Genomic DNA, 24,115 nt, shown 5'->3' with positions numbered 1-24,115 from the left:
GAGAGAATGGGTACCACTTCTTTATTTTCAAAATAAAAAAAGAGGGTAGTACCTAACTTGTGGAAGTATACAAAAGAAGTATACAGCTTTCATGAACATTGCTGGACTTTTTATTTCCCACCTACCTCCCCTTTTCTCATTAAGACCTCTCCTTGTATTTTACCCTCCTGTGTTCCTTAGAACTTCCCCATACAGGTTCTGTAATTCATAGCATTCCTTGGTGACCTTTTTCTTTTAATCCAGCAAGAGGATGGTCAATAATTTTCCTCCAATGAATCAATTGCAGAAGATTAGTAATGGTTGCCTAGAGAGCTTGTTGAGAAGAGCTGTAAGGCCCAGGTAAGGCTTTGAGAATAGGAAACTCATGATTGATTGGTAATTTCTGTCATTTGCATGAGGAGGAGGTTGCAACATAAGAATTTTTCAGTCTTACTCCAAACCTATTTTCTCTCTTTACCTTCCAAACCAAATTTTCCTGTGCTAACCGTCTTCTCGGGCTCTAGCTATGACCTTCCAACATAGCATATTTTACGTAAGTTCATGCCTACGAATGTCCTAATTTGGACTGATGGTACCCTGTATAATTCCTTTCAGAGACACTTACATGTATACAGGCTAGATCTAAATATAAGAGTGAAATTTCATGCAATGTCCTTGCAACAGTTTCTATAGTCACATTTTATAACTCTCATGACCTGCGATAAGGGCTCTGCTGCTACTTAGCTCTGCCATTGTGGTGTTAAAGCAATCATAGGCAATATGTAAATGAATGAGGCTATGTTCTAATAAAACTGCATTTACCTAAAAAAAGGAGTGAACTAGTTCTCACACATGATAGTTTTATGACCCCTACATAAAAACTGTATTTCTGGCCGGGCACGGTGGCTCACGCCTGTAATCCCAGCACTTTGGGAGGCCCAGGCGGGTGGATCACGAGGTCAGCAGATCGAGACCATCCTGGTTAACATGGTGAAACCCCGTTTCTACTAAAAAATACAAAAATTAGCTGGGCATGGTGGCGCGTGCCTGTAATCCCAGCTACTCGGAAGGCTGAGGCAGGAGAATTGCCTGAACCTAGGAGGGGGAGGTTGCGGTGAGCCGAGAATGCGCCGTTGCACTCCAGCCTGGGTAACAAGAGCGAAACTCCGTCTCAAAAAAAAAAAAAAAACTATTTTCTTCTTGTTTTTAATTTTTACTTTAATTTCCAGTATACATGTGCAGAATGTACAGATATGTTACATAGGTATATGTGTGCCATGGTGGTTTGCTGCACCTATTGACCCGACCTCTAAGTTCCCTCCCCTCGCCCCTCTCCCCTCAACAGGCCCTGGTGTGTGTTGTTCCCCTCCCTGTCTCTGTGTTCTCATTGTTCCGCTCCTACTTACCAGTGAGAACTTGTGGTGTTTGGTTTTCTATTCCTGTGTTAGTCTGATGAGGATGATGGCTTCCAGCTTCATCTATGTTGCTGCAAAGGACATGATCTCATTTCTTTTTATGGCTTTATAGTATTCTATGCTATATATGTACCACATTTTCTTTATCCAATCTGTCATTGATGGGCATTTGGTTCAGTTCCGTTTCTTAGCTATTGTAAATAGTGCTGTAATAAACATATGAGTGAATGTGTCTTTATAGCAGAATGATTTACATTCCTTTGGGTATATACCCAGTAATGGGATTGCTGAGTCAAATGGCATTCTGGTTCTAGATTCTTGAGGAATTGCCACAGTGTCTTCCACAATGGTTGAACTAATTTATACTCCCACCAGCAGTGTAAAAATGTTCATTTCACCATAACCTCGCCAGCATCTGTTGTTTCCTGACTTTTTAATAATCACTGTTCTGACTGGCATGAGGTGGTATCTCACTGTGGTTTTGATTTGCATTTCTCTAATGATCAGTGATGTTGAGTTTTTTTCATGTTTGTTGGCTACATAAATGTGTATTTTGAGAAGTATCTGTTCATATCCTTTGTCCACTTTTTGATTTTTTTTTTCTTGTAAATTTGTTTAGGTTCCTTGTAAATTCTGGCTATTAGACCTTTGTCAGATGGGTAGATGACAAAAAATTCTCCCATTCTATAGGTTGCCTGTTCACTATCACGATAGTTTCTTTTGCTATACATAAGCTCTTTAATTTAATTAGATTCCATTTGTCAATTTTAACTTTTGTTGCAAATGCTTTTGGCATTTTCATCATGAAGTGTTTGCTGATGCCTATGCCCTGAATGGTATTGCCTAGGTTTTCTTCTGGCTATTTATGGTTTGGGTTTTTACATTTAAAACTTTAATCCATCTTAGGTTAATTTTTGTATAAAGTGTAAGGAAGGTGTTCAGTTTCAGTTTTCAGCATATGGCTCACTAGCTTTCTAGCACCGTTTATTGAATAGGAGATCCTTATCCCATTGCTTGTTTTTGCCATGTTTGTTGAAGATCAGATGGTTGTGGATTTGTGGTGTTATTTCTGAGGTCTCTGTTCTGTTGCATTGTTCTATCTGTCTGTTTTGGTACCAGTACTATGTGGTTCTGATTTCTCTAGCCTTGTAGTATAGTTTGAAATCAGGTAGTGTGATGCCTCCAGCTTTGTTGTTTTTTGCTGAGGATTGTCTTGGCTATACAGGGTCTACTTTGATTCCATATAAAATTTAAAGTAGTCTTTTCTAATTCTGTGAAGAATTTCAATGGTAGTTTGATGGGAATAGTGTTGACTCTGTGAATTACTTTGGGCAGTACAGCCATTTTTATGATGTTGATTCTCCTTATCCATGAGGATAGAAGGACTGCTTCAAGGAGAATTACAAAGCACTGCCTAAGGAAGTAAGAGAAGACACAAACAAATGTAAAAACTATATTTCTATGCACACTGACTCACAAGTGATGCTAGTGGGTGGGACACAAGAATAACCCTGCTGCTGACACTATCAGATAAATGAACTATAAGCAGGGATTGGTCTGTCCTGTCAGGTTGGAAACATTTCATTAGGCTTCACAAAATTGACTATACCAGGGTTTCTCAAACTTGAATGAGCATCTGAATCATCTGAAGGGCTTATTAACACACCATTGCTGGCCCTATCACTGGCATGTCTAATTCACTCTACCTAGGATTGGACCTGAGAATTTGCATTTCTAACAAGCTTCCGGGGAATGTGGATGCTGCTGGCTGAGAGATCACACTTTGAGATCCACTGGCCTGAGTCTTTTGCCTAGAAAATCTGAGATGATAATGAAGCAACATTATTCAAGCAACAATGAAATTGGTTAATCCTCCAAACATTGTTCATAGAAAACTTCTTACACAATATTTCTACTTGATCAATGAATACATCCCTCCTATTGGCAATGTAGGTGCCTACTGCAAACAGTCCAGTAAGCGTCATCTAAAATCAGTGGATATGCTGGTTGGTGGTAAGAGCTGCAGGTGATTTGGCAAAGGAGCCCCAGACTAGCAGGCTTCCGGTACTTGCTGTTTCCCTTCAGCCCTATTAATCTCTTTTGGCAGCTATAACAAATTACCCTGGTCTCTAGAGTGATGCTTTAGGGAAATGAGTTTTTACCTAATATAATAAAAATCAAACAGTACATTTTGTTACCTTGATGCAACCTCAATTCTTACCATGTGGTTTTGTTTCTGTGAAAGTACATAGGAGATTGCATTGGCATATGGCTACCAATCTGACTATCTGAACTAGAGTAGTGAGCAATCCATTGTTTTTCCCTCTTTTAGGCAAATGCTGCACATTTCTTTCTCTGCATGTGTGTTTCTGTGTGTGAATGTTTGATGTATGTGACACTATAGGGGTTCTCTTACTTGGGAGAGGAAATTTTTTAAAATGATAATTATTGGATAAATAATTTTGCAACCTTCCTTCTCCCTCCCAAACTCCTGTTCTACTTGCTGGCTAACAGCTGAACTCTTACCTTTTGAACTATACTTTTTTATCTGGAAAACCTGGTCTTAAAGCTGTTAGCAGTCATTCATCCCTGAGTAAGAATAAAGAGAAGATGAAACTGGATAGAAAACATGAGGATAGAGAGTGAAGCAAGAGAAAGAGAACAGAATTCAGAGGGAAAGCAAAGAAACTTGCCTCTTTCTGCCTCTTGCCAAATAATGACCCTAGTGATCAGTATGTTATTGCAAAACAGAAGGTAGAATTTGTAAATGTCTTCCACACTTGTACCTTTCATGTATAAAACAAAAACTTGGAAATGTCTTTCAAAATTCACAAGGTAGAAGACTTTACATGACGCAGTACAACAGATGCTCCAGCAAAGTACTGCAGAGTTTATGGGGGACCTTCCCTGTCTCTTGAAGGTATCCCTGGCCACATAACCATGGAAAGGAAGTTCACCTGAGGGAGACAGCACATGGCACGGAGGCAGCCCATTGGTCACAGATAAAGCAGAGGGCTTTGCTTTCCTCCTATGGTTTACAGAAAAGCTATCTGGTTTTGTTTCCCTAACCCACACTGAAGCACAAAAGATTGCTCCAGGTCATATACTGAGTGGCAGATCAAGTACGGGACAGAAAATATGGATATGAAGGTTAAATGTCATTATAGTCTTTCCAGGCGGCCACAGTTACCTAAATTGTGTTTATTGTCTACATTCAAAGAAGAAAACAGCTAATTCACTTCAAAGGTTTATTTGAGGCATTATTGATGCTTTTATTTTTCTAATTTAACATATCAGAGTTTTAGCTACACAAGCCTGCTTAATGGGTACTCAGAAACACAGTTTTCTTTTTGTGAGGAAAAAGGTGAGAAAGAGAAAACAAAATGAGTAACACATTGGAAATCTAGAATTTTGCCTGTTTCTGTAAATGATTATTTAAGGGGAAATACTATATATATATATATATATTTTATTAAAGAAAATAAATGCTTCCACACACATTGGATCAGCTCTTAGAGATGCTATTGGCTATGCTATAAATCTTTTGAAATATCAAGTTTCCAATAAAATATGGGAGGAACTTGAAATAAATGGAACTAGCAGATGCCAATTCCATATATTAAAAAAAAATTTAACACTTGTTCCATCCTGCTGTTCAATTCATTTTTGTGCATTTTATTAGATCTTCAAAAACTGTATTATCCTTTGACTCTCAATTTGTCTCCCTTCAAGTCTATTTGGTTGATGTTAGAGGTGAAACCTGATATAACCCAATGGAGCATAGATTCAGAAAAATTGAAAATGGAGTGCGTATCATTTCCAACTTAGAAAGAAGCCAATAGAAGTTACTTTGCTGCACTAGACTATTCACTTCTTCTCTTCCCTTTCCTGATGGAAGGTTTCATGTATTGGAAGTCTTCCAGCTGCCAGTAATAATATTCACAATACGCATTTGGCTAGAATCAATTATGTTGTAATCACCAGCATAAAAACATGAGAATTCAGTTATGAAAAGAGCACATTTATGGAAGAAAATATACAGTCTAAGGAAATTGTAACTTTCAGTGTCAGCTTTAACTTCTGAAAATCGAGAACAAAATGTTCTGTGAACATGGAGAAGATAATTTCCTGTTATCACCAAAGCTTTGTTCCTGTTCCTTCTGTGGTTATCAAATCTTATTTTTATAATGAATATTAATGCTTATAGCACTCTATAACCAAAACTCTTCTGGTGTCTATATTAACTGACTTTTTTTTACCATAGTTAATACTTAGAAAGTTTTTGCAGAAGCATCTACTGCCATGTTGATGTATATTTTGAATGTATATTTCATTCATATAAGGCATTTCATGTTTCAAGTTTATGGAGATTGTCAACAAGTTTCAAGTTTCTTCTTACTACATGTGAGAGCCCAGGCATTTTAATATGATGTATACACTACCTTCTCTAAGTCATAATTTAAATTTTATCACAAAACCGTGGGAGCTGCGGGTATCTGTAGCTTTATTTTACTGCATGGTTTATGCCCTGAAGTGTCAGGGAGATAGACAGTGTTTTTCCAGTCAGTTTCAGCTTGTTAAAACTCAGGATCAAGGCAGAAATGAAGTGATGGAAGGCTGATAGTAGGTGATGATTTACACATAGGCTTCATAGGTCCCAGGACTTTAGCATCTGTCCAGAGAGCAGTAAAAGAAAGAGACAGCTCTATTTGCATAGATTCTTGTATGACTTCAAAACACATGGTGGAGATTGGAAGGTCTAAAACAAATGCCCTGTTAGAGAAAAAGAATGAAAACAGTATTTAGTAGGTTGTAGAATAACAAATTTCGGCAGTGTCACTTTTAACAGGTAATAGTGCATGAATGAGACCTCTAAAACATTCACTATTTGGGTAAGAGTTTCCTCATATATAAAATGGGGATGACACTGAAATTTGCTTCATGGAATTTTTGTTAAGAATGAAATGAAATGGCCCCAAGATGCGTGGTCATCTCTGGAGTTCTGAATCCATTCCTTTTTCCTTCCTTCCTTTTTTTTTTCTATTTGTTTATTTTTTGTTCCTATTTTTTTTATTTTCACCATAGCAATTATAACAATATTTGTTGCGACATTTAATGTGTCAGGCACTATGCCAAGCTTTACGTTCCTCATCTCATGTAATAGACAAATTAACCCTATGAGGTAGGGACTTCTTTTATTTCCATTTAACTGCGGAACATGATGAGGCTCAGAGAGGTTCAAGCAGGTTAGCGGTGGATTGCAGATTTGAACATGTATCTGTGAACTTAGAGATTCCTAATGTGTTTGTACTCTATAACCTTGAAAAATCGGAAGGCACAAATTCAGATTTCCCTAGGAGTTTTGGAAAATGGGTGGACTACAAAGAGAAGAATCTTTCAGAACTTTAGCCAGTTCCAATTGAGACTTTTATTGTAAGCCCCATTGGACAAGCTAGTTATATCTAAAGTTTTCTAGTATGTTTCTATTCATATACATACTCAAGGAAACCATTCTTTACAACAGCCATCTATGATTTTATCTAAATATACATCATAGTAGGAAAATCCTATCAGAGGATAACAGAAGAGATCCTTCATGTCAAAATAAGAAATATTAATTCTATAGATGCATCCACATCTTTCTATAATAACATTAGCATGTATACAGCCTCTAAATTTTCAGGGATTCTAATGACTGGGAAATGCTGTCTCAATCAAATTAGAGTCTGGGAGGATTGACAGATGGGGAAGTATTATTGCGTTAATTGTGTAACCAAGATGACATCAGAGCCATACCTTAAGTTATGTTTGCATAGGAAGTTGTCAGGAAAGATTAAAAATGTGATTCTTAAGTTTTAAATGATTAAGTAGCAGTATGAGACAGGCTGCTGATGCCAAGTAAAGCACGCTACATGTGCTTACATTTTCTGTAAAGGCAAAAAGAGCTGAGGGCAATTGTCTACATCAAACCATCAGTCAAGACGTATTTATGATGAATCTTTGGTGTGCTGAGCAGATCCTAAGTATTCTTGAGTTTTAATTTCCTTATCTGAAATATAGAAATAAAAATATATGCCTCATTGGCTTGTTGTAAAGATTAAGTGTAAAAATATATGTGAAAGCATTTTGTACACTCTGAAGTATTCTATAAATGTCGGATATTTTATTAAATTCAGCCCATTAATCTTTATTGAGCATAATCTACTTGGTAATGGGAATCCAAATACTGAAATATAGGTTATTTTACCCTCAATGATATAACCATCTAATGGAGAAAATATGTATCATATCTAAACAATTAAAATTCAATATGAAAGCTGCTACCGTAGATGTATAGACAAAGTGCCAGGGTGCTATAGAATTAAGGGCTGCCATTAATTCAGGGCAAAAAGGTCCTTTGTCAGAGAAGTTTACAATGGGAATGATATATTGAACTCACTCTGAAAGCTGAGATGGGAGTTTTTCAGGAAGAAAATATTTTAGATAAGAAATATCCCAGATAGAAGGGATTTTGTGAGCATCAGTATGACAGAGTAGCCTCCCGTGACCGGACTGTGGAAGGTGCCTGAAGAAATAGTAGAGCTTACAAGGTAGGTTTGAAGGTTGTATGTGAATAATTTTGAGCATAATGCTTAAGGGTTTTATCCTAAATACTATGAAAAGTAATGACAATATTTTTAGCAGGGAGCAACACAGATTGTTTTTAGACAAAAAGAAGAGCAAACATTATAATCATTTTGTACATACCTACCTTCAGGTATTTATCTTCCGAGGAGGTCATCTTAGTATATATAAAGGCATGTTGCCTCCTTGACCTTTACCATCAGGACCAGGATATAGGCCAAGATCAGAGAAGGAGCTTCATCCAAAGTTGTCTTGAGTTATTGGAGTTCATACAGGTGATTCATAAATCAAACATCTAAGAGTGCTGGAGAAATTCTAGAATCAACATTGTAATAAGAGTGAACAGCACTTGAATTCTTCCTTCTCTTACACAGCAGGTTAACACTAACTCAGAATTTTCCCTAACAACTCACCACGTGGTGGAGAAGCACATCCCTGGATAGGGTCCCACTGAGACTGTTCCTGAGCAGAGGATGATATCTCATAGTCATTACATTCTGCAACAGAGTTCCAAATATTGGTATATAATCTATAGTACATGGATAATAACAAAATTACTGAAATAGTGAAAAATCACTCCTGAAGTTGACAGTGTCTCATTGAGGATGTTGTATTCAATTGTATGAATCACAAAAAGGTAAAATTACGGTTCTGATAACCTTGCTCCCCTATGACATCATGCCAATATCTGCCAATGAGAGGCAGTTGTAAGAGCTTTGGAAGGAGAAAAAGAGGGACTGGTCTTCTCTGGAGACACTTGTGGTGATACACACAAGCAAGCGTAGAGTTCAAGATGCCTTCCTGGAAAGCATCTTGAAGATCACCTGCATTTGGCTGAGAAAGTTGGTAGTGCCTTCAGAGGTTGTTGAGGTTCACAGTGGCTTCAGGTGAGTGATTAAACAGGCTTTGTCATTGTAGGCTGATATTTGGGTGGCAGTTTTCTACAACTTGCTTTATTGGCCCTTCTGATTGTGTAAGCTTCCAGTTCCTGTGTTAACAACTGCTACACATGAAATGAAGAGAGTGGATTAAATTCTTCTTAATAAACACTAAATCTGCCTGATGCTGATATGGGCAGGCAGTTACTCTTATGTAATACTTGGCCAGTAAAATGAAACCAGCTAATGGGTGTGTGTGTGTCTGTCTGTCTGTCTCTCTCTTTCTCTCTCTCTCTCTCTCTCTCTCATTCACACACAGAGGTTCTCTTTCTTTCTCTCACACAGATACAGATTCTCTAAGAAATTTGACTTTTAAAAATTCATCCCAAAGATACATGTTTCATAAACATTTATTGAGTATCTTTCATAGAACAGACACTGGATTCAATGTATTATATATGGTTCCCACTCTCACAGAGCTTTCGGTCTACTGGGAGATATAAAATGTGTTCAGGCATTCACCATACAGTGTGATGTATATCACAGTGGTAGTACAGGGACAATGGGAGAGCCATAGAAAAGCATGTAAAATATAGACCTCAATCAGTCATCTCCCTGTATGAGGCTATGTCTAAACTGAAATGTGATGGCTAGGCAAGCTTATGTGAAATATGTGTGTGTTTGTGTATGTATATCTGTATATCAGTTTGTGTTAGAGGTAAAGGAAGGGAGAGACTTAAGAGGAAGGGAATGAGGAAGAGAGAGGAGGAAGGAAGAGCATGTACAAAGACTCATGAGCAAGGGGCATTTTGTAAACTGAAAGCAAGTAATTTTACATAGTGGTGTTCTGACCCATTATGCTTTGATTCCATAGTTTCCTTCTCAATCTTCAAGTAGAGAACATTTCTTTTATTCTACCTTTCAATTAATGCAGAAATAGAAGCTTATAATTCTGAGTGGATTCTCATTTTAGAAATGTCGCAGCTCACACTGAGCAGCTGTCACCCACAATAAGCCAAATTCTCTGCTGAGAAGTCTTTGGAATAGCTTAACAGAAACATGGTGCATGCATTTTCCCCTTGTTCCATTCTGCAAAAAGCTTACTGCATCCACGTTGATATTTTAGAAAATATTTCTTTTACAGTCCTTTATTTATAGTGGAAAGACCTCAACATTTTATAATACAGATTTTTTTCAACTTGGATATAATCTCCCTGAGCTTGGTGGGCTGTGAAGAATTAATACAATTTTTAAGCAGAGTTTGCAATAACCAGCTACTCCTAACATTGTGTCCAGTTGAGGTTTTCTAACTTTAAATGATTAATTTCTATGCCAAATAGACACAGGAAATTACCAGTGGCTAAGTAAGATAAAACATAACAGGCACAGTATATATCAAACTCTTAATATTTACATGCTATGCTAAATGCATTAATGAAAAATCATTTCCTCACTAACTATACACATAGTGAAACAAACATTCCTATAATCATTCCATTCTTGGTCACAAAGATAGTGTGGCAGAGCACTTGTAATGCATACCATTCCTAGATCTGGACTGATGCCTCATGACTCATTATAGAGAGTATTTACCAAAAGTTTAAATGGGAATGATCCTATCCCCATTGTGACACTTGTCTCAAGGAGATGCACCTTCTCCTTTTCCTGGTGGTAGATGAGTTGCTTATCTTATGATCTATTAGTCTCCATATATAACCCCAAAAATTGGTCCTATCCCTCTAAGACTCAATACAAGTAAGAGTTTTATTCTTTGAATTATTTTCTTCTTGTTATATCTCACCTTTCAACTTCCCATTTCCCTAGACTATCCATCTCACGGTAACAAGTCCTTCAGTATAAGAGAGAAAACAGCAGATGTAAATAACATTTTAAGGAGAGTAAGATGCCAGGTCTTTTGGAATAGAAAATGAGGAAGATGAGGAAAATGAGGCAAAAATTTAGGCAGGGTATTATTGGATGCTTAATTGTTGTTGTCTAGTGTAACAGGCTAATAAACTTTAAAATATCCTAAAGCGTTTCACTGGTATTTATATATTTTAAAAAATAGACCCTGAAATCTTTAAGCTGTCTTTAAAACTGTAATCAGTCAGGATCCAGAGACCCACATTTTGATAGTTTTGAAGGGGAAAACTGCCTCTGCTGAATCAGAGCCTCCAGATTACACAATTTTAAGGTAGTTATGCAACCAGGGGCTGAATCTATTAGGGAAATTCAAAGAGAATAGTTTCAACAAGTTTGTAATTACATATGCTGGACTCCAGAAGGTTGGCATCTCATGACTCCAGTGCACCAGTGATGAAGAGATAAGAGTTGTGAATGCATATAAGCAATAGGCCATAGACAAAAGCGGTATTTCAACCAGTATTCTTTTCCTTAACATTCATTTGTAGAAGATAAAAAAAAAAAGCAAAAGAGTCTGTTAAAGACAAAAAAGAGAAGAGAACTAGAAGAAAGAGCTTCAGGAAAAAAAAACTGAGAAAATTGTACTTAAAGACGGTGCATTGAAGCAAGACCATATGGCCTCAGCTTTGTGAACTCCTGAAACTCCTTTCTCTATCCTTCCCTGAAAATTTCCCTTTAAAGCTACATCTTCACATGTCACTTTATGGCTTTGATTATGGAATCCATATTTACTCAAGAGCTAATGTGTTTTTAACCACAAAAATATCTAAAACTTTAGCCAAGATTACCCTAGTTTTGAGATGTTTAAAGTGGTAATAAAGAAATTTTCTTCTGTGTAGTGTTCTTACATGGACTCAGTGAGATAACGTATGGAAAGTGCTCTAGTTTAGGGACTGGAGAATCCTCAATATGTCATCTAGGGCAGTAGCCACAGCAGTGAAGTGGTAGGAGATGCTGTTTTTTTTTCCTATTTCTTTTTTTTTTTTTTTTTTACTGCATTTTAGGTTCTGGGGTACATGCGAAGAACATGCAAGATTGTTGCATAGGTATATACATGGCAATGAGGTTTGCTGCCTTTCTCCTCATCACCTATGTCTGGCATTTCTCCCCATGTTATCCCTCCCCAATTCCCCACCCCCTGCTGTGCCTCCCCTAGTTCCCCCGGACAGACCACAGTGCGTGATGCTCCCCTCCCTGCCATGTGTTCTCGTTGTTCAACACCTGCCAATGAGTGAGAACATGCAGTGTTTGATTTTCTGTTCTTGTGTCAGTTTGCTGAGAATGATGGTCTCCAGGTTCATCCATGACCCTACAAAGGACATGAACTCATCTTTTTTTATGGTATTAAAAAAAGATTGTATATACACCATAGTATTCCATGGTGTATTTGTGCCGCATTTTCCCTGTCCAGTCAATCATCGATGGGCATTTGAGTTGGTTCCTGGTCTTTGCTATTGTAAACAGTGCCGCAGTGAACATATGTGTGCATGTGTCTTTATAAAAGAAAGGTTTATAATCCTTTCTATATATACCCAGTAATGGGATTGCTGGGTCAAATGGAATTTCTATTTCTAGGTCCTTGAGGAATTGCCACACTGTCTTCCACAATGGTTGAACTAATTTACACTCCCACCAACAGTGTAAAAGTGTTTCTATTTCTCCACATCCTCTCCTGCATCTGTTATCTCCAGATTTTTTAATGATCACCATTCTGACTGGCATGAGATGGTATCTCAATGCAGTTTTGATTTGCATTTCTCTAATGACTAGTGATGATGAGCATTTTTTCATATGTTTGTTGGACTCATATATGTCTTCTTTTGAAAAGTGTCTGTTCATGTCCTTTGCCCACTTCTGAATGGGTTTGTTTGTTTGTTTCTTGTAAATCTTTATTTATTTGTAGCTTCTGCATATGAGTCCTTTGTCAGATGGGTAGATTGCAAAAATTTTTCCCATTCTGTTGGTTGCCAGTTCACTCTAATGATTATTTCTTTTGCTGTACAGAAGCCCTGGAGTTTAATTAGAATCCATTTGTCTATTTTGGCTTTTGTTGCCAATGCTTTTGGTGTTTTAGTCATGAAGTTCTTGCCTATGCCTATGTCCTAAATGGTTTTGCCTAGGTTTTCTTCTAGGAGTTTTATGGTGTTAGGTCTTATGTGTAAGTCTTTAATCCATCTGGAGTTAATTTTAGTGTAAGGTGTCAGGAAGGGGTCCAGTTTCTGTTTTCTGCACATGGCTAGCCAATTATCCCAACACCATTTATTAAATAGAGAATCATTTCCCCATTGCTTGTTTTTGTCAGGTTTGTCAAAGATCAGATAATTGTAGATGTGTGGTGTTGCTTCTGAGGCCTCTGTTCTGTTCCATTGGTCTGTGTCTCTGATTTGGTACCAGTACCATGCTCTTTTGATTACTGTAGCCTTGTAGTGTAGTTTGAAGTCAGGTAGCATTTTGCCTCCAGCTTTGTTCTTTTTGCTTAGAATTGTCTTGGCTATGCAGGCTCTCTTTTGCTGCCATATGAAGTTTAACATGGTTTTTTCCAGTTCTGTGAAGAGGGTCATAGGTAGCTTGATGGTGATAGCATTGAATCTGTAAACTACTTTGGGCAGTATGATCATTTTCACATGGTTAGGTTCTTCCTAACCATGAACATGGAATGTTTTTCCATCTGTTTGTGTCCTTTCTTATTTCCTTGAGTAGCAGTTCTTAGTTTTCCTTGAAGAGGTCCTTTACATCCTTTGTTGTATTCCTAGGTATATGATAATCTTTGTAGCAATTGTGAATGGGAGCTTGCTCTTGATTTGTTCTCTTTTAATCTGTTATTGCTGTATAGGGATACTTGTGATTTATGCACATTTATTTTTGTATCCTGAGACTTTGTTGAAGTTGTTTATCAGTTTAAGGAGATTTTGGGTTGAGACGATTGGGTCTTCTAAATATACAGTCATGTCATCTACAAATAGAGACAATTTGGCTTCCTCCTTTCCTAACTGAATACCCTGTATTTCTTTTTCTTGCCTGATTGCTGTGGCTAGAACATCCAATCTATATTGAATAGGAGTGGTGAGAGAGGGCATCCTTGTCTAGTGCCAGATTTCAAAGGGAATGCTTCCAGTTTTTGCCCATTCAGTATGATATTGACTGTGGGTTTGTCATAAATAGCTTTTAGTATTTTGAGAAACGTTCCTTTGATACCTAGTTTCTTGAGAGTTTTCAGCATAAAGTGCTGTTGAATTTTTTCAAAGGCATCTATTGAGATGATCATGTGGTTTTTGTCTTTGGTTCTGTTTATGTGGTGGATTACATTTATAGACTTTGGTATGTTGAACCAGGCTTGTATTCCCAGGATGAAGCCTACTTGATTGTGATGGATAAGCTTTTTGATGTGCTGTTGCAATTGGTTTGCCAGTATTTTATTGAAGAGTTTTGTGTCTGTGTTCATTATAGATACTGACCTGAAGTTTTCTTTTTTTTTGTTGAATCTCTTCCAAGGTTTGGTATCAGGATTCCCTCTTTTTGGGTTGTTTGGAATAGTTTCAGAAGGAATGGCACCAGCTCCTCTTTATATGTCTGGTAGAATTTGGCTGTGAACCCATCTGAACCTGGGCATTTTTTGGTTGGTAAGCTAATAATTGCCACCTCAACTTCAGCCCTTATTATTGGTCTATTCAGGATTTCTGTTTCTTCCTGGTTTAGGCTTGGGAGGGTGCAAGTGTCCAGGAATTTATCCATTTTTTCCAGGTTTACTGGTTTATGTGAATAGAGTAATCTCTGATGGTAGTTTGTATTTCTGTGGAATTAGTGATGATATCCCCTTTATCATTTTTTATTGCATCTATTTGATATTCTCTCTTTTCTTTTTTATTAATCTGGCTAGTGGCCTATTTTGTTGATCTTTTCAAAAAAAACAGCTCCTGGGTTTATTGATATTTTTGAAGGGATTTTTTGTCTCTCTCTCTCCTTCAGTTCTTCTCTCATCTTAGTTATTTCTTGTCTTCTGCTAGCTTCAGAGTTTTTTGATCTTGCTCCTCTAGCTCTTTCAATTTTGAAGTCAGGGTTCAATTTTAGATCTTTCCTTGCTTCTCGTGGGCATTTATTGCTATAAATTTCCCTCTAGACACTGCTTTAAATGTATCCCAGATATTCTGGTATGTTATGTCTTCGTTCTCATTGGTTTTGAAGAACATCTTTATTTCTGCCGCCTTTCATTGTTTAGTCAGGATTGGAGAGCCAGTTATTCAGTTTTCATGAAATTGTGTAGTTCTGAGTTAGTTTCTTAATCCTTGAGTTCTAATTTGATTGCACTGTGGTCTGAGAGACTGTTATGATTTCCATTCTTTGGCATTTGCTGAGGAGTGATTTACTCCAATTATATGGTCAATTTTAGAGTAGGTGTGATGTGTTGCTGAGAAGAACATATATTCTGTGGATATGTGGTGGAGAGTTCTGTAGATGTCTATGAGGTTTGTTTGGTTCAGATCTGAGTTCATGTCCAAGGTATCTTTATTAATTTTCTGTCTCATTGATCTGTCTAATATGGACAGTGGAGTGTTAAAGTCTCCCATTATTATTGTGTGGGAGTCTAAGTCTCTTTGTAGGTCATTAAGAACTTGCTTTATGTGTCTGGGGTCTCTTGTATTGTTTGCATATATATATTTAGGATAGTTAGCTCTTCTTGTTGCATTGATCCTTTTTCCATTATGTAATGCCCTTCTTTGTCTCTTTTGATCTTTGTTGGTTTAAAGTCTATTTTATCAGAGACTAGGCTTGCAACTCCTGCTTTTTTTTTTTTTTTCTCTCTCTGTTTGCTTGGTAAATCTTCTTCCATCCCTTTATTTTGAGCCTATGTGTGTCCTTGCATGTGAGATGGGTTTCCTGAATATGTCATACCCATGGATTTTGACTTTTTATCCAATTTGTCAATCTGTGTCTTTTGATTGGGGCATTTAGCCTCTTTACATTTAGGGTTAATATTGTTATGTGTGAATTTAATCCTGCGATTTTGATGCTAGCTGGTTGTTTTGCCCATTAGTTGACACAGTTTCTTCATTGTGTCGATGCTCTTTACCATTTGGTATGTTTTTGGAGTGGCTGGTATTGGTTGTTCCTTTCATGTTTAATGCATCTTTCAGGAACTCTTGTAAGGTGGCCTGGTTATAACAAAATCTCTCAGCAATTGCTTGTTCGTTTGCTTATGAAGTTTAGTTTGGCTGGATATGAAATTCTAGGTTGAAAGTTCTTTTCTTTAAGGATGTTGATATTGGCCCTCAATCTCTTCTGGCTTGTAGAGTTTCTGCCAAGAGATCTGCTGTGAGTCTGATGGACTTCCCTTTGTGGGTCACTTGACCTTTCTCTCTGGCTGCCCTTAGCATTTTTTCCTTCATTTCAACCCTGGTGAATCTGACAATTGTGTGCCTTTGGGTTGGTCTTCTTGGGGAATATCTTTGTGGTGTTCTCTGTATTTCCTGAACTTGAATGTTGGCCTGCCTTGCTAGGCTGGGGAAGTTCTCCTGGATAATATCCTGAAGAGTGTTTTCCAGCTTGGATTCATTCTCTTTGTCACATTCAGGTACACCTATCAAATGTAGCTTAGGTCTTTTCACATAATCTAATATTTCTTGGAGGCTTTGTTCATTTCTTTTCAGTCTTTTTTCTCTAATCTTGCCTTCTCGTTTTATTTCATTGAGTTGATCTTTAATCTCTAATATCCTTTCTTCTCCTTGGTCGATTCAGCTATTGAAACTTATGTGTGCTTCACAAAGTTCTCATGTTGTGTTTTTCAGCTCCATCCAGTCGTTTAATATCCTTCTCTAAGCTGTTTATTCTCATTAGCATTTCTTTAAACCTTTTTTCAAAGTTCTTAGTGTCTTTATATTGGGTTAGAACATGTTCTTTTAGCTCAGAGAAGTTTCTTATTACCCACCTTCTGAAGCCTGTTTCTGTCAATTCATCAGACTCATTTTCCCTCTGTTTTCTTCTTTTGCTGGTGAGGAGGAGAGGCATTCTGGTTTTGGATGTTTTCATTCCTTTTTGCACTGGTTTCTTCCCATCTTGTGGATTTATCTACCTGTGGTATTTGTAGTTGTTGACTTTCAGATGGGGTCTCTGAGTGGATGTCCTTTTTGTTGATGTTGAAGTTATTTCTTTCATTTTTTAGTTTTCCTTGTAAAAGGCATCTACTGTAGGACTGCTGGATGTCCACTCCAGACCCTGCTTGCCTGGAGATCACCTGCAGTGGTTGCAGAATAGTAAGGGTTGCTGCTGGTTTCTTCTTCTGTTATCTTCATTCCAGAAATGTACCCGCCAGATATCAGCCTTAGCTCTCCTTTATGAGGTGTCTCTTTGGATATATGGGGGTCGGGGAGCTGCTTGAGGAGACAGTCTATGCCTTATGGGAGCTCAAGTGCTGAGTTGGGAGCTTCGTTGTTCTGTTCAGAGCTTCTGGGAAGGTACATTTAAGTCTGCTGCAGAGAAACTCATAACCCCTTTTTTTCCTAGGTGCTCTGTCCTAGGAAGGTGGGGCTTTGTTTATAAGTTCCTGATATGCTGCTGTCTTTTTTCAGAGATTCCTTGCCCAGCAAGGAGATAGTCTAGTCACACTCTGCCAGCAGAGACATTACTGAGCTATGGTGTGCTCTACCCAGGTGCTGTGTGAACTTCCTTGCGGTTTTGTTTACAGAGGTACATTTAGAACTGCCTCAGTAATGGCAGTCTGCCTCAGTAATGGCAGATTGCATCGGTAATGGCGGATTGCCTCAGTAAAGGCAAAATGCGTCAGTCAAGGCAAAATGCCTCAGTAGTGGTAGACTGCCTCGGTAACGGCTGATGCCCTTACCCCAGTGAGCTGAACCATTCTGGGTCCAGCTGCATTTATGCAAAATTCTCAGTCCAGAATGCTTCAGATTGCTGGTGTTTGTTGGGGGTGGGACATGCTGAGCCAGATCACCTGGCTCCTGGTTTCAGCCCCCTTTTTCTCAGTTGAATGGGTGGTTCTGTATCCCAGGCATTCCAGTCACCAGTTGAAACAGCCACCCAGATTTGTGTGAGTTTGTGTGTGGAGACCCGCAGCACCTGCTGAAACAGCCATACTGGAAACTCTTGACACTTTTCAGCCCAGGAGTCTCTTGGTCTGTGGGAAGTAAAAACTTGTTTGGAAATGTGATCATTCACCCTCTGCACTGTTCTCACTGGGAACTGCACTCCAGAGCTGTTCTTATTCGGCCATCTTGAATCCTTGATCACATATTTCTTTTTGTTCTGCATGCTGCTGCCTCAACTATGTGGGAGAGTGAATTGAGTTGTTAAAATATACAAACTAAAAATTAAAATAATGGTTTCCATACCTTTTAAATTTTTCTACAAATGGTTTAGTCCAACGATTATGTGCCTTGGGGTTGCTCTTCTTGAGGAATATCTTTGTGGTGTTCTCTGTATTACCTCGGGTTGAATAGTGTCCTGCTTTGCTAGATTGGGAAAATTTTCCTGGATAATATCCTGAAAAGTATTTTCCAGCTTGGATTCATAATCGTTAGATTCACGAGGATCGAAACGAAGGAGAAAATACTAAGGGCAGCCAGAGAGAAAGGCCAGGTTACCCATAAAGGGAAGCCTATTAGACTTACAGCAGATCTCTCAGCAGAAACCCTACAAGCCAGAAGAGAGTGGGGACCAATATTCAACAACCTCAAAGAACAGAACTTTCAGCCTAGAATCTCATATCCTGCCAAACTAAGCTTCACAATTGAAGGAAAAATAAAATCTTTTATGAACAAGCAAGTACTCAGAGATTTTATTACCACCAGGCCTGCTTTACAAGAACTTCTGAAAGAAGCATTATACATAGAAAGGAACAACCAGTATGAGCCTTTCTAAAAATATACCAAAAAGTAAAGAGCATCAACATAAAGAAGAATTTACATCAACGAATGGATAAAATCGCCAGTTAACATCAACTGGCAGTAACCCTAAATTAAAATCGACTAAATCCCCCAATCAAAAGATACAGCCAAAACCTAGTGGTATATCCAAAGATACACAAAGACTCAAAGGGTTGGAGAAAAATTTACCAACCAAATGGAGAGCAAAAATAAATAAATAAACAAAAAGCAGGAGTTGCAATTCTCACATTTGATAAAATAGATTTCAAAGCAACAAAGATACAGTGGTAAAAGGATCAATGCAACAATAAGAGATCTTAATACCCAGAGACATAAGACCCATAACGAGATTTAGACTCAACGCGACAGAAAATTAATAAGGATATTCAGGACTTCAACTCAGATCCGGAACAAGTAAACTCAATAAATATTTATAGAGTTCTCTATTTTAAATACACAAAGTATTGATCGGCCATTATTAATACTCATTTTTAGAATGAAGCAATATTCCTGTTCTCTCTCCCTCTTTTTCTTCCTCTTTCTTCCTCTCCTTCTCTCCTTTTTTTACTTTTCAACATCCTAGTTCCTCAACTCTACTCAATAAAAAAAAAGGAAAGAAAAGAAATATCAATAAAATTTAAGCACATTAAATTCAATGCTTTATTTAAAAAAAAACTGTCTAGAACAGCCTTGTTCTGTACTTATCCCTCCTAAAAAAAAAAAAAAAAAAAAAAAAAAGAATGTACTGTGATACATCAGCCTAGTGGCCCAAGCATCACCTGAGGTATAAAGCCCAGAGTAGAAGGCCGGAAGCAGTGGCTCACACCTGTAAAAGAAAGAAAAAAGAAAAAACAAATGGTTTAGTCCATATATTAGAACACGGTCTTTGGTGGGGGTTTTCTGTGTGCCTGTAAAATGCATGAAAGAGTTGAATTCATTGGGTACAGATGTTTGGCACATTTGTAAATAAGATATATCAAGCAGTTAGCAAAGTACCTGGCACAGATCAGCTGTTCAGTAAGTGCTTGTCATTCATTTATTCACTGACTTACTGAAAGGTATATAAAGGAATGCTGGGTGGCAAAGCCACACGTAGTCATTCTAGTGTCTTTTGTGAATACAGCTCCCATTCTGTGAAAATAGAGGTGACAGCTTCCTTTATTAGCTATTTTTATTGTCCTAATTATAATATGAGTGCCTTAGGAGAACTCTGATGCAATTTAGGTGCCACAAATCCTCAGGCCTCAGCATCAACTATTCATATAATTATTTGTATGTACCTTTAGAGCGGTATGTGTCATACGTCTGTCCTATACACATGGCTCTGCAGCTTCAGTACTTGTCCATTTTGGAGACTAATTTATAGACATTTAGAACCAAGTGTGTGCCTTTGAAAAGCAGGCTATTAGCAATGTAAATTAAGAATAAGTGAAACAGTAACACCTGTTTTAAGAGGTACTTTAGCTACTTAACAAACACATGCGGTTGGTATTCTTAAATTTAGAAAATTTTACTCTAGAGATTGGAGGGCAAAAGAAACAACTTTTTCTAGTTTCCAGATTATTTTTCCTGAAGAAGCCTTCCTGTTGCTATTTTCACACTACCCCAGGTGTGAAGAGCCCTACAGTAGGCATCAGGACTTCATGATTTTTGAGATAAGACATAATTTCCTGCTGCAGCTATTGCAAACAAAATAAAATAGATACCGTGGCTTAATCAAAAAATGTATTGGCTAATGATCCTAAAATATCCAGGAGTAGATCTGGCTTTAGGCTCAGTAGGAGTCAGGGCACAAATGATGTTATCACTACGTTCCCTGCTCAAACTTACTGCACACCAAGTTCTTCTTTCCAGGTAGCAAGAAGGGGAGTTTTCTTCCAGAAGTGCAAGCAAAAGTTTCAGAGAATCAAGCCATTGTGACCAGAATAATTGTCTTTTCAGGGATTTAGTGGTATGAACATGACCTCTCAGGGAAAAATTGGAAATGGTTACCAAAAAATGGCTGAAGGGATACTGGCTGGCAAAACCATACCTCCTCACTTCTCTAAAGTAGTCTCTCAATGTGTAGGGAAGGAGATGACTACAGTGCCCAATGGAATTGTTTGCAAATCTCGCTTTCGGTTAGAATCACCTAGGGTGCCCTTTTATCTGTAGGATGCCAATTTGAGCAACTTCAGCTTCAGCCATAGTGGAGTAAGCTAGAACAAGACTTATTATGCTACAATAATCAACTAGAAAACTGGACAAAAATAGAAAACAACTCTTTTAAAAATTAGACAATAGGTGGGGTGCAGTGGTTCATGCCTGTAATCCCAATGTTTTGGGAGGCCAAAGGAGGCAGATCGCTTGAGAACAGGAGTTTGAGACCAATATGTCAAAACCCCACCTCTACTAAAAATTCAAAAAATTAGCCAGGCATGGTTATATGTGCCTGTAATCCCAGCTACTTGAGAGGCTAAGGCATGAGAATCACTTGAATCCAGGAGCTGGAGGTTACAATGGGTCAAGATTGCACCACTGCACTTCAGCCTGGCAACACAGGGACACTCTGCCTCAAAAACAAACAGATACATTAGCAAATAGAGAAAGATGGGGCTCTCTTAGTGAAGGGAAATGAGAAGGGTAAGCCTAAGGATCCCACAGAATTTATGCCTAAAGGTAGTTTACTGATCATGGTGCAGAAATGGGAATCCCTAGCAGAGCATGGGAATCTTAAAAAGTTAAGTAGAAGCAGATTTTCAGCTTTCTAAAATTGCTGGAATCTGCAGGATAAGAAAGCTGGAAGAAAAAGCTACATTAATTAAGTAAAAGCTCCAGAAATCGGCGTATACGTTCCCTTGAGGCTCTTCCTCAATAATAAACCATGTACCCATATATTGAGATTCTAGAGGCTGGAAAAATGCCAACTAGTAACTATTATACTTAAAAATTCCCAGAGTCACACAGAACTTTGAGAGATTTGAGTTCTGGCTGCATGTTGATGAGAGTTCTCATTGAGCATCTGTGGTATTCATAGACACCCCAGAAGAGTCACACCTTAGTAGGTATGTGAAACAGCACTGTGTAATGGAAGTAAAAGTAATAGTAGACAAGAGGAATCTACAAGTTCACCCTGTTGTTTTTTTGTTTGTTTGTTTGTTTTTGTTTTGGGCCAAGAAATAAAGACCCAACTTTGGAATTTCAGGAAAAAAAAAAAACAAGGAAATATCAATAAATGTTATTGGTGAAAGAAAGCCCCAGTACATATTTGCACAATGTCAAATTCTAGACATTTGTATACATTGTACAATGTCAAGAGAAGACTTCTTTTCTTCTTTAAATTAAAAAAAAATCTTTTTCTACATTTGATTTGTATACTCTTTCCAGCCCCATCTCAATAAGTCAAAATCACCTTCTTCCTTCACTGTCCAACATAAATACCATAAAGAATTCTCAAGCTTCCTTCTAACATGATACAAAAAAGGATCATCCTTCCTGTGAACAATGTTATTTGTTTCATGGCTGTGCACATTATCTCATTTAACCATAACAAACACATCAGGTTGGTACCTCCCACTGAGGAATCTGAGGCTTAGAGTGCTGGTAAGCAGCAAAGCCTAGAGTTGAACACAAGCAATCTGGCTCCAGAAAACAAGTTCTTCATCTCTACCATCTATGACTTACAATAGATTATGTTTTACTTGTTTTGGATTAGGAGTTCTTGCAGGCAAAGCCTAATTTTTTAATCCTTATATGCCCGTGCGTAGCATAGTGTTGTGTCTATACACATATTTTGTTATTGGCAGATATTTAATAAATAAGTAAATGCATGCATGAATGAAAATGGTTTAAGTATCTTTTGAAAGGCAACTCTGTTATGAATCATAGCCAGATATAAGTGATGTCTACAAAGTAGAGAGTGTATTATTGATGTGCTGGGTGGTTTTGTGTTTGGTAAATAAGAGTTTTGTTGAATTCCTTTGAGTTTTTTTTTTCTTTTAGCTCCCCTTTTCTCCTTGCTTTATGTTCCTATTGCTGGGGTTCTGAAGCAAAATATTCTATTGATAAATAAAACAGATTGTGTTTTCAGAGCTAACAAATTTAGTGATCGATATTCTAATCATTAAATGTGAAATTCCTTTAGTAGAGTAATATTTGGTAAATTGAGAAGGGAAACTAACTAAAATCATTGAGTAGAAACCTCCCTTAACTTCTCTAGAGGGAAAAATACCAGCTCAAAAGAATCAGGAAGAAAGGAAAAATAATTGTGGGGAAAACTACAAGCTTTACAGGCTCAATAATTTTTTATATCAGAATGCATTTTCTTACACTTATTTTCCTTCCTTTAAAACTGAAAATGAATAGGAAATGGCATGGTAATAATGAATCTGAGATTGCAGTGCACACAGAAATTTTTTTTTCCATTAAGTTATGATATAGTTTGAACAAAGAAAACTAGGCATCTTTTGTGGTAAATCCTGGGAGACATTAGTGGAAGGACAGTGATGAATTACCTCTCATCCTCTTATTTTTCACCTCCCCAAATCCCTGGATCTCCTCATCATGTTGCAGGGTCTCTGAGGTAGAAGTTCAGTGAAGTAACAAAATTCAGTGTACCATCAACAAAGGTTTAGCATGAAAGAGACCACAGCACATCATTAATTCACTTCTGGCTTGAACAAATGAATCATTAAAAAAAATGTTCTTTAAAGGAATTGTAAATGTTGTGACCGTATTTGTCCTTATTTTAGGCATCTGGATTTGCATTTCAAGTGTCTTTGTCAAAAATGGAAGCAGTAAGAATGAAAGACTAAGAGGCCTATATATCTAGTTTTTTGTTTTAGAAATTAATTGGCAGGAAGAACAGCCTAATCTAGGTGTTGCTCAGAGATGAGGTTGGTGCTTCACTGCATCAGAGTTCAAGTGACTCAAAGAAAAACTTGCTCAAAGTCCTTGTAGTAGTCATTTTCAAGAGGAAAAGCCAAACATTTTAATGGAGCAGTGATATCCAGCAATAATTCAATGTGATGAGTGGGAACCCTTTATCAGTGTACAAAATAAGACATAGGAAGCAAAGGTCACATGGAACTGGTCAGGAGGAAAGTGCAAGGGGACTAAGGCAACAGTTCAAGAATGGGGGCTGGAACCAACTGGTAAGACACCAGTAACTTACCCTGATGACATAGTGCTAGTCATATATATAGGGATGGACCAGCAAGCTTAAAGGCATAAAACAGTCCAAATATATTACAAGTAGCACCTTCTGTGATGACTTTTCAGATTGCCTGATATCAAGGTGATCTTTGCTTCCTTTGTACTCTCAAGATATTTATTGGTACTGCTCTGATACAATTCATTGTTTTTCATCCTTGACCATAGATGGGTTCTGGTGACAGACTACCTGGGTTACCTTTTTAGCTGTGTATTGTTGGGAAAATTA

At 37.6% G+C, this 24,115-nt stretch overlaps 1 protein-coding gene across 11 annotated transcripts in view; it reads left to right on the top strand.

Moving 5' to 3' along the window:
* Nucleotides 1-24,115, top strand: part of LINGO2 (leucine rich repeat and Ig domain containing 2) — a 1,279,451-nt gene that overhangs the window by 1,028,619 nt on the left and 226,717 nt on the right. The window lies entirely within an intron of this gene.

Source organism: Callithrix jacchus, chromosome 1 (assembly GCF_049354715.1).
Source record: "Callithrix jacchus isolate 240 chromosome 1, calJac240_pri, whole genome shotgun sequence".
In the NCBI taxonomy this organism is placed as follows: domain Eukaryota; kingdom Metazoa; phylum Chordata; class Mammalia; order Primates; family Cebidae; genus Callithrix; species Callithrix jacchus.
The sequence above is the reverse complement of the archived record's forward strand: the minus strand, read 5'-3'. Positions and strand labels throughout refer to the sequence as shown.